The following is an 11,989-nucleotide window of genomic DNA, read 5'->3' as shown; positions in this document are numbered from 1 at the left end:
TTACTCTTAATATTTTCAAGAATTGATGACTGACACGTTTTTTTCTCTCCATATCATCCACGTTATCATAAAGATATATCCAGCAGTGTTATAATGCTAAACGTAATGCTGCATGTTGGCACTGCTGGCTCTGCAGGAGGACTAACCCCAAATGGAAGAATCAGGAGAGAAAGAGACTTCAGGGACCATGACGGTGACTGACTAATATGACGATTTAAATTCCCTAAAGCTGCTCTCTTGGATCTATGTACTGAATTGGGTGCAGTAGAGAGGGCAATGCACCCCAACCGTGCCATCCCGGTCCCAATACAGGTCCTCAAAACTCTCGGGGCAACCGGCTGTTTACAGCTAAGTGTTTTATATAAATCTTATAATCTTCAACTTTATCACTAAGACCTGTTTGGATATAATATAGTTAAATCTGTAGGTCTGGTTTATATTGAAGCTGTGCCCGAGTGCCGTAATGCCTGTGTAGTCAGGTTTACCTACACTGTGCAAGAACAGGCCAAAATTATAATTTGATTTGCAACAATTCCCGAGCTTCTGAGAGTTTTTTTTTGCGTTTTTCCGCCAGTCGTCATGATTCGGCATGATTCAGCGTCCCAAACAACTGCCAAGGTCATTAACATGCTTATCAGCATTCAAGTGTTGCTTTGCATTGACTATTTATGGTTAAAAATGGGTGTGTATAGGGAGGGGTAAGAAGCCGATTCATGCACGCACGCTTGTGGGTAATCTGGGATTTATGAAGGGACCATTGCTTACAGATGGGCGCGCACACGGTTTTATAAATCTGAATTTGTTTTGGCGTACGCCATTTTTGGCTTTTGGGTGTACGTACACTTTTAGTAAGGATCCAACGCACAGTTTTATAATTGAGACCCCAGGACAGGAAAATATTACTTTGACAGCTGTTTATATCTAAAATAATAAAACCCTAAAAAAAGTCTAAATAAGTCTGTTTCCACAGCTGAAAATCCAGCATTTGAAGGTAGGAAAACCCACACCACAAGCACAAGATCCAGTTTTGGAACAGCGTGCTGCGTTTGTGATGCTCCAAACTTTTTCTGACTTTTTGACAACCAGTGTTTGTTAGCTGTGTGTGTCCACAGTGTGAAAGAGTTAAATTGTTTCGGATAGTTACACAATAAATCAATATCCTTAGACAGACTCCATTGTTCACACACAATCACAGAAAGTCAGGTGCTGTTTAGAAACTCTCTTACTAAAACTGTTATTTTAGATGAGATAGATACATCCAACGTTGTGTCAGTCAGATGTATTTGTTGAATAGGTATTCAAGCTAAAAGAGTAATTGTTATCAGTTGTGTAGTGTTATCTTGATTATGTGGATTGTTCTTTATTTAGTATTCATATTTTCTTGGGTTGTGGTTTTCAGATGAGGTTACATTTTTTTCTCCTGTTTCATACAGTACTCTGTACTCTTTTTACTCTTCTTTAAAAAAAGACTTTCAAAACCTACACGTCTTTAATGCAATATTTCTAGGATTGTGAAGGCGCCTTTCAATTATTTAGCAGACAATCTTTTTAAGTGTGTTTTTCTTTGTGTGTAAATGATGTGTTTGTATTGTGTAGCCCTGTATACTGTCAGTTTGTTTCCTTTGGTTTTAAGGCAGTGATTTATTACCTTTATCATAGTGTAACATGTCTTTCTTTTTGGTTTAAAGATTTCCAACACATTTCATCAGAAAAAAAGTTTTTTATTTATTCAGTTTGTTCTTTTGCAGCAACAGATTTTAAATGTGTGTGTGTGTGTGTGTGTGTGTGTGTGTGTGTGTGTGTGTGTGTGTGTGTGTGTGTGTGTGTGTGTGTGTCTGCTGTGTATGGTGCTTAGTTGATGTGTAGGAATTAACTAAATTAGGATTTAATGAAGTTGGATTATTTTTAAATCAATGTTAATGATTTGATGCAAATGGTGGAACTAATCTTTTAATTTGGTCAGATTACAGTGCAGTTTATTATTAATTACAATTGTTTAGAATTCAGTTAGATGTAATTGTTGTTCCGTTGATCAATCCTTGTTGGAGAAGTGTGTGAATGTGTGTGTATTTGCTGAGTTTGTTCCGTATGAAGGATTTGTAAATGCATGTTTTTGTGAGGCACTTATTTGGTCAATACATGTGATTTTGTTTGTTAATATGTGTTTTTTCTTTCTGTGTGCATGTGTGTGATCCATAAGGATAATTTCCCATTGACAACGTCTGTCTCCTGCCAGCCAGTTTAACAGTAATTAATTACACACACCATGCAGTTGGTCTTTGTATGCATATTTCATACTCCTGCATGTGTGAAACTGTGCTCCCCATAACAGCTGTATGATTTATCCCTAGTTATAAATGTGATTTCACACACACACACACACACACACACACACACACACACACACACACACACACACACGGTTAACCACAATCTACTTACCGCAAAAATTGGTTAAGGTGACATCATCAGTTATGGTAAGGGAGATCCATTTTAAAAGAGCTTTCTTAGACGTGACCACACACACATGGTATGCTCCACAGACACATTCACACACAGACAAGTATGCTCTAAGGGCCATAGCAGGGGACCTGTGTCTGAGAGAGAGAGAAAAGTTAAAATCCAGACAGTCATTCCAGAGGCCAGACTATTGAGTCTTATAAACTCTCAGGTCACAGATTATTGAAACAGCAGAAGAGATATTTAGTATGTGCCTGTGTATGTCTTCCAATTCACACACATACACCTTTTAAGTGTATTTATGTCTATCAATGTCTGTGATTTAAAATAACACAGGTGAGTGGATGCACTGTGAATGCCTGTATTTGCACTGGCAGCCTGGGTCTGTGTGTTTGTGTGTGTGTTGTAATACTGATTTATTTCAGCATCATTTAAAGCTCCTTTGGGAACTGAACTAGGAACCTATTGGCAGCTATTTCATAGTCCCCTTCTTATGTCTTACACCACACGCTCGTCTCTCCGTCCAGATGTTTCAGCACGTGCATGAGCTCGACTACTTGCAGATGAGGCAGACGGATGATGATATGAGATGATATGATGAAGGAGAGGGGTTTGGGGGGTTTGGGTGATGATCTTAGAAAATGGATGTACGTTTGGCCCACTGAGGGAGGAAGCAGGGATCAAAATCTGGCTGTAGCTTTAAACCTGGGGGGACCTCAGCTGTCGTCTCCTGTTTCACTTTTGTTGTGTGTGGTGGTGTTTGTGTGTGTGTGTGTGTGGTTTGTGTGTTGTTAGCTGCAGATATATTGCGTCATCTACTTTTTGCACCATCAGGTGCGTTGTTGGCACAATACCGATAATTGTAATTTTTGGTTGTGACGTTCAGGGAGACGATGAACGTTAAAGGGACATTAAAGGGACATTAAGACTCTCTGTTGGACAGCGCGTGAGGAACGTGATGGGATGTTTTTATTTGGTGATCACAGATTTCAGAGGTGGGACTAACCGGGCAGCTTCCCCCGGACGTTCTCTGTGCTCGGGGTGGGGACACAGGTGGACAAAATAACAGGACCATTGACAATTTAATCGACCAATCTCTGGCCTCCAAACACGTAGAACGAGCTTCACAGGGGGAGTGGTTGTTGCGGGGGGAGGAGGATTTAGGTGTGTTTGTTTTGTTCATCTCCGTTGGAAAGAACTCATCTCATGACTTATTTGGGGGGGGGGGGGGGGTCACTGAAGAGCCGGGGTCCGAAGCTGATTTTAAAGACAGCTTTTTTCTTTTTGCTTATGAAATACACCTAGGGTGTTAGCGTAGTACTTTAAAATTTGCCTCACAGATGGAAACAGCTAGTTTGTGTCATGCTGAGTAAGTTACAGTTGGAAAAGTGGGTTTCTGTCACTTGTTACATTTTCGGTTTTTACTGTCTTTTGTGTGTGTGTGTTAAATTAAAGAGTTAATTGAGCTTGAAAGCATAAATCTGTAGACCAGTGAAGAAAATCTACTATGGTGAAGTGAGAAACACTCTCCCTTTTCCCAGTAGTTTTCAAGGTGCAGTTGAACAGCGTGCAAAACCCCAAAGTGCTCAGTAGCCAAAAGACCATGGCTATACGGACTGTCTGTGTGTAACTTTAACTTTCCCAAACTCCCCAAAGGGTTAAACAGCCCTCCATAGAGGATCTCTCTCTCACACACACACACACACACACACACACACACACACACACACACCCACACACACACCACACACACACCACACAACACACACACACACACACACCACACACAACTGTGCTTCCCAGACCCTGTGTGTGCAATAATCTAGGTCAGTCTCTTCTTAGACTTGTAAAAGTTTGTTTGGTGGGGGGGGGGGGGGAGCTTTGGTGTGTTATTTCGATTCAGTGCAGAACGCAGTCATCTTCGGATGGTTTGTGCGTTTTTGTGTTATTTACTTATACCAGTGAAAGCACTCATATCTCATGAGTAAATAATAGCGAGTGCAACATTGATTGTAAAGGTATATTGATCTGCAGATCTACACAGCTCAATTGAGTATTTGTGAGATTCACCTAACTGGCAACTGGTTTGTTTTTCTTATGTCTTTACAGTATTTGTCTTAATTGACACGGCAGCAAAGAGAAACCAACACAGTAGTCTATTTCCCCGATGTATCACTTCTGGGATTGCTCTGTTGTTGCTGGAAATTCCACCAGATTTCACTTTGTTTGGCCGGATGTCCTGTACCTTCCGCTTTCTTTGTGTCGGAATTTTATACTCTGTTAGATTCATGAGGACTATGGTTGACTGCTCCTCAGATCTCTGCAGGACAAATACAGACAGCTAACTAGACTATCTGTCCAATCTGAGTTTTCTGTTGCACAACTAAAACAACTTTTGAACGTACGCATGTTCCACCTCAACAAGTTCTTCCCGAGGCTATTGTGCAGCAACTCTGTCCGGCGCTTAACCATGCCAATAGCAATTGTGATTGGTTTAAAAATATGCCAATAACCAGAGCACATTTTTTTCTCCCATCCCGGAATGCTGTGGGGAACAGCCAGACTTTCCTCCGCAGCGCTGTGGAGAAAAGTCTGGCAAAGCTACACTACCCCTACTGTAAATTATAAAGGTAAGATCACAAAAAAGCAATAACAAGCAGGAAGAATAGTTTACTTATTGGCTTGTATGACACACATAAGCTTTCAGCTCCAGGTCTCAGGTCCAGGGTCACAACACAACACACACACACACACACAAACACACACACACACACCACACACACACACACACACACACACCACACACACACACACACACACAGATGAAGTGAATTGGCTTCCTTATTCCTATTCCATTAAACATTTTTTTACTTTGTTTAATAAAATAGGTCTGTCCGTCAGTCACGCAGAGTGATTGAAGCTGTCGTGCAGTCGATGCTTTCCACATCAACACCACTACACACTTCCTACATACAACATATAAGTTTAAGGATAGCGTAAAAGTAAAGGGAGTACAGAAAAAGAGATTGACACACAGCACCAGAGGGGAGGGAGAAAGGCAGCGAGAGGGAGGTGTGTTTAGAACATACGTTAGTGTGTGTGTGTGAGTAGAATTGAAAGTAGAGAGAGAGAGAGGCAGCTACATGAGAGGGTAGAAGAAGAGGAAGGGAGGGAGTCTCATAACTAGAGAGAGAGGTATTGAAATGTGAACCCCTGATTAAGGTTGACATTTAAGATGACATATTTGCATGCTGTTACCCTATTACAAATGGATCCTAGACTTGAGAGCGTGAGTACCGTGTGTGTGACTTTTTTTTCGACGGTGGCAGGAAAGAATTGGTCCCCTGCAACCCGTGTGTGTGTGTGTGTGTGTGTGTGTGTGTGTGTGTGTGTGTGTGTGTGTGTGTGTGTGTGTGTGTGTGTGTGTGTGTGTGTGTGTGGTGTGTGTGTGTGTGTGTGGTGTGTTGTGTGTGGTGTTTGTGTTTGTGGTGTGTGAGACTTTTGGCATTGATTAGCGGCCTAGAAGGCAACTCAAAGCTTTTAATCTTAAAATGGCAGGTGGACTCACAGTGATTTTATGTTGTCCTCCTCTCTCTCCCTCCTGTTTCTCTCTGGTCCCCCTCCCTTTCTCCAATTAGACTCCTGCCTCTGCAAAATCAATTCCAAGCTGTTACTTGTACCCCCTTATCACCTTATGTCACCCATGCTCACATTTGGCGCTCAAACTGAGCACCACATAGCAGCGTGCACTTGTGGCCGATTCCTATTACTATCCCACCGCTTTAAATAGGCTCGGTTTCATGGCCTGATCTGTTTTGTCTGTCTGGGTACTTAAACGGTCACGTGCATGCTTTCATTAATATTTTCTTCAGCTGCTTTCATTCACTGACACGTAACCTAAAGCTACAAGCCATTTCAGCGTGACTGCCATTTTGTGCATCAGTGGCCTTCCTAGAGGTAATAATCTGTGACATTTTCATATAAATAAATGACTGCTGAGTGATACAACACAGCCATGAAAGCTCTAACATTTACAACAACAACAACAACAACAACAACAACAACAACAACAACAGCTGGTGTCTGCCAGGGAAAATCCTTTTTAGGGATAGGAAGGGATTTTTCCAGATTTTTTTCTGGAAGCAGGGTTATTTCTTTTTGAAGTAAAGAAATAATATTTACGCATGGTCAGCAAGCCATAGCAAACATGTACATACAGTACATATTTCATATATTTCTTTGAATTAAATTTACATTTTTTATTGTGCCAAATTATTGGGCACATGGACTTTAGAGTGGAAACAATTAGTTAGTTAATCAAATCGACAGGAAATGAATCTGCATCTATTATATATATATATTGTATATAATGACTATCCATTAATCATTTCAGCATTTTTAAGCAGAAATGCAAATGTACTTGTGGTTCCAGCTTCTACTATGTGAGGATTTGATGCCTATCCTTGTCTTACAGTTTAGTAAAAAGAATATCTTTGGACTTTTGCCAAACCAAACAAGCAATTTAAAGTCATAGACTTAGAAATTGTGATGGACATTTTCTCATTCTGGTCTTTTTGTTTTAGTAAATAACTGAACATTTTAATGTTTGTTAGGTAAAAACCCTTAATGACTGGTTGATAAGTAATTTCTGACATCTTTCATACTAACTCTAGCATACTGTACCTAAATCTGAAAGTCTTCAGAAATCATCAGGTGCTAAAACATGTTGCATACAGTACATGTAGCTGAAATGCAGTACAAATAGTCGTCTTACAGGTCATATAAATATAAAAGATATATTTTGCTGATTTGAATGTAGCACAGTCAGTTTGCTCTCACATCAATCCAGCTAATTAAAGTATTTTGTACTCGTAGTGAGTCCATTTATTGTATTCTGTGTGCCTTTTGTCCAGGACAGCTCACCCCCAATGGTCCACTCACTCACTTTCAAGGTTTTCCATCACCTTAAAAAGGAATTCAGAACACGACATCCTTGAAAGAATGGTTTTACTATTATATTAGTCAAAATACACCAACGGTCACTGGGGGTTGCAGAACCCAATGTTGTTCAGGGGGCTACCGCTGTAAGGCTGACCTGATGCACAACTCCATTTTAAAGTTTCGGACAAATTAGACCCAAAATGTGCTAGAATCTGTTGAAAATATTTGAGTAATAGGATTATTTTTTCTTGTTCTGCGGTGACTTTGAAGAATGGGAAAAGGTTTATGAAATGCCCCTCTTCAGTAGCGCGAGTGTGGCTAATAAATACCATGCTGTTTCTGTTGGCAGAACTAAAACTAACTTTGGACATTAGGGCAAGTTTTAAAGTGATTGTTATAATAGTCATCCACTTATTGGGGATGACTATTAGTATGTGGCGCTCATCTGGTCTTTGCCACCTGTGTTTTTCTCTCCATCTGCTATTCCTTTCCTATGCTCCTTTTCTGTTTATCCATTTCCCCAGACAACATCTTTTTTTTTTTTTAAATGAAGGAAATATATTCTCCTCCCCTCAACGCTCCTGTCCTCCTTCCCTTCTTTCATTTACTATGTTTGTTTTTAAATTAATTAGTTCCTTACTTTCTTACTTCCCCCCCCTCTCTTCCTTCCTCTCTTAACCATCCTCCTACTTAGTGTACATCTATCTATCTATCTATCTATCTATCTATCTATCTATCTATCTATCTATCTATCTATCTATCTATCTGTCTATCTGTCTGTCTGTCTGTCTGTCTGTCTGTCTGTCTGTCTGTCTGTCTGTCTGTCTGTCTGTCTGTCTGTCATCACTTCTATCTATCTTTTTAACAATGAATCACAGGAAGAGAGATGGCAGCAGAAGAAAAAAGTAAGGACAGATGAAATGTAGGAACAAAGACTGCGGACAATAATACGAAGAGACAGAATGACGCAGGCCGAGAAACAGAAAGAAAAGCTTGAGAGAGATCTCTCTTTGTAACAAGACCTTGCCTTTAGCATTATTTCTTCATATGCTGCACATTAATCCTTTGTTTATAAAAGATGGATATGCCAACTACAGCTCTCCCACGGGGAGGGGAAGAGCATAGCTATCTGAAGGCAGCAGAACGAATATGTGAGTGTGTTAGGATTCGGTATCAAACCCATCCATTGCAGTGACTTTATAATATGCATTTAGGGAATAAGCTTGAAGTCAGTGGATGATGATGGTTTAGATGTACTGGTAATCTATTTTTTCCATTAGAGACCTAACTTTGGTCTCCAACTAAAAAGACTTGATTTCTCCAGTAATATTATATTTGGCGGTGTTCTGTGTCAATTCTGTAATGCCCACCATTTTTTAAATCCACTAATTGTTTTAAGTCGTGTACAATACTGTGCTCATCTACTCATACTCATAATGCATCATTGCATATTACAATAGTTTGCATTACACTTTAATGTGACGTAAATGTTAACTTAGCTAAAACACTGCCTTAAGTGTGGCTGTTTTTCACTCCAAAATATTCCAACACCGACAGACGTGCAACATTCTGCATCTAACACAGCCCGGTAGCCTCCACTTCTTCATGGGCTCTGCCGGAGTCAGAGATGGAGAAACAAAAGAACTGGAAAATCTTCTTGCTTTCCTGCCAGACCTGAAGTTATAGATATTTATCAAGCACTAACATCAAACATACGCTGGTTACAGCTTCTCATCTCATTCCTTAATTATAAGATGTATGTAATTATATAATTATAAGACGTCATCTCAGGCTAATGGTAATAATGAATTCAGCAGTTTCTGATGTTGTATGGACTCAGTGATGTATGGATGAACATATTTGATATGGAACTTATTTGTTTCTTGCAGACCCCACACAGCTGATAGTCCTTTTTAATAGTACTACCAAGCTGAAAGCAACATGAGTGAGATCAAAGTGTGTTGCCTGGAGGATCTATTGAAAAACTGTGATCAAATTCACCAAGATGCATTAAAAAAACTTAGATATGACTCAATTAGAATGATCCCAAATAGTTCCCAATACCTTGGCCAGGTATGTGACATATCCTACAAAAACATCCCACACCCCTCTCGATACTTCCTTCAACGGATGTCTTGGAGTGATTATTGGCAATTCCAGATAAAACCCTCACTTGCATTGGGGCTAATTGTAGTTGATGGAAATGATTAACTGTCACATTTATCCTCTCTGTGGTATTGGGGCCATTGTGGTGTGCGAGGGGCTAATTGTAGCTAGTAGCAGTAGTTGTTATGCGGTATGTGTTGTGGTGGGTTGTACCTAATTGTAGTTGATAGTAATGGTTCCAGTCTGTGTATACAGCCTGAAGCCTACAAAGGCTGTACTGACACACACACACACACACACACACACACACACACACACACACACACACACCTAGACACACAGACCAACACACAGTAAACAACACACATGGTACGCCTTTTAAACCCACCCTTTTCTTCTTGCCGGCATCTTGGAGCATGTATGCAAATAAACATTTGAGGCCTATGTAAATAAATAATAGATGGACAATAGCAATAACCATGCATCATTTTCTTATTATCGCTTTGATGAACTTCTTAAGTCCCCACTAGTCGGTGCTTTCGTAGGTCGATTTCAGCTTCATTGCTTTACCGCAACGATCTGTAGTTTTTCCACTGTGGTGATGTGAAGAATGATTCCTGACTGGGTGTGGTGAACATCAGATGAATTTTCCTCTGTTCCACACACACACACCACACACACACACACACACACCACACACACACACACACACACACACCCACACAACACACACACACACACACCACACCACACACACACAGTGGAGTGCAAGGCTGGTCTAGGCGTGGGCCCTTTTAGACATAAATTGCTTTATTTAATAGTTGTATGGTAGAGAAAGAGGGGGAAAAAAGGTAAAATACCAGAAAGGCCATAATAAAATTGGATTGTACAAAGAAAGCAGCCCTCTCTCTGTCATTTATCTTCTCTTCTTTTGTGTTGTTGTGTGTGTTTTTTCTTTTCTTCCTAATCCACTAGATTACATTACAGCGTTGTTAAAATATGGTCCTTTTTAATATGTTTATGTTCATCTCCATGTGTTTGTTTGTGGTTGTGTGATTATGTTTTCAACTACATTCCTTGTACTTGTCTTTCTTTAGAAGTGTGTTTCTGTGTTTCTCTCATGCTTTAACTGGTTGCAGTTTGCTATCAGTAAATAACAACAAGCATTTATCTCCCACACTAACAGACTTAGTCACAGGGTCGCACGCATGCTTTCTCGCTTCCACAGACATCATCAAGCATGCATTACACGCGCGCGCACACACACACACACACACACACAACACACACACACACACACACACACACACACCCACCTTGCGCGCACACACACACCTACACACACATACACACCAGTATCTTCTCCCATCATATGCATTGATCTAAAAGTGATCAGTTGTTGGCGTCAATCAGACGTCTGTTGGGTTTGACTGTGTTTATTACCACACGCACACACGCACACACACACACACACACACACACACACACACACGCACACACACACACACAGACTCAATGGGTTGACTGTGTGTGTTTACGACTGAATATGAACTGAACGACCACAAATAAACACGCGCACTCATATGCTCGGAAAACACTCAAGCAGTATCTCTCTGTCATGACTGTAGTGAACAGAAAGACCACAATTGTTCTCTTTTCAAACAACAGAAACATTATGGTTTAACATAAAACACATGGTTGGTTATTTGATGGCATTGGATAGTGATTATGGAAGGGAGGGGTGGAATGGTGGGAAAAGGGGGACAACAGAGGAAGGGAGAGGGCAGGAACAGAGAGAAAAATTGTAATGATGGAATTACTTCAATTATTGTAGCAATTATTCTTGTATGGGAGAGAGGGCAATAGAGACTAGAAACGTAACTGAAATGCAAGGTAAATGGCTTTTTTGCTTGATGGAGAGTAAGATGGGATTTAAAATTAGAAAAAAAGAAGACAAAAAGAGAATAAAGAAGAGGAAGGAAACTGAAGGACAGGAGGTGATACAGATAGAGCAAGAGAGACAGTGAGAGATGAGAAAAAGAGAATTGGGGAGTCAGAAAATGAATGAAAGGCACGCAGAAAGAGACGCAAGAAAGAAAGAAATTTGGAGTGCTGGAGGGGATGAATAGCAGTCTACCACCTCCCTCATCCATCTTTCTGATATGGGGTGTGTGGTTTGATGTGGTTGTCTGTCCCCCATCTCTGCCTCACCCTCTCTCTACCACCCCTCCCTTTCAGTCTCTCTGATATGGTTTGGGTTTTGATGTGGTTATGTGTTGAAGATTCTCACGGATGGTTTCCATAACGATAAAAAGATTCACTCCCTGTTTTAAGAAGGAAAACCAGGCAAAAAAGTTGCACTTAAGGATGCAACAAACATCCCAACACACACACCCCTAAAAAATCTCTTACAGCTGAGATGTTTCTGATTTGCTGGGGCTGTTTTTCTTTGACGGGGTTTGTGGTTGAGGATCGTCACAGA

At 40.5% G+C, this 11,989-nt stretch overlaps 1 protein-coding gene across 4 annotated transcripts in view; it reads left to right on the top strand.

Moving 5' to 3' along the window:
* The window catches only part of trps1 (trichorhinophalangeal syndrome I), a 154,864-nt gene that overhangs the window by 43,253 nt on the left and 99,622 nt on the right, over positions 1–11,989 (top strand). The window lies entirely within an intron of this gene.

This window comes from Etheostoma spectabile, chromosome 14, assembly GCF_008692095.1.
Source record: "Etheostoma spectabile isolate EspeVRDwgs_2016 chromosome 14, UIUC_Espe_1.0, whole genome shotgun sequence".
NCBI classification, from domain to species: domain Eukaryota; kingdom Metazoa; phylum Chordata; class Actinopteri; order Perciformes; family Percidae; genus Etheostoma; species Etheostoma spectabile.
This window is presented reverse-complemented; position numbering and strand designations above follow the sequence as displayed.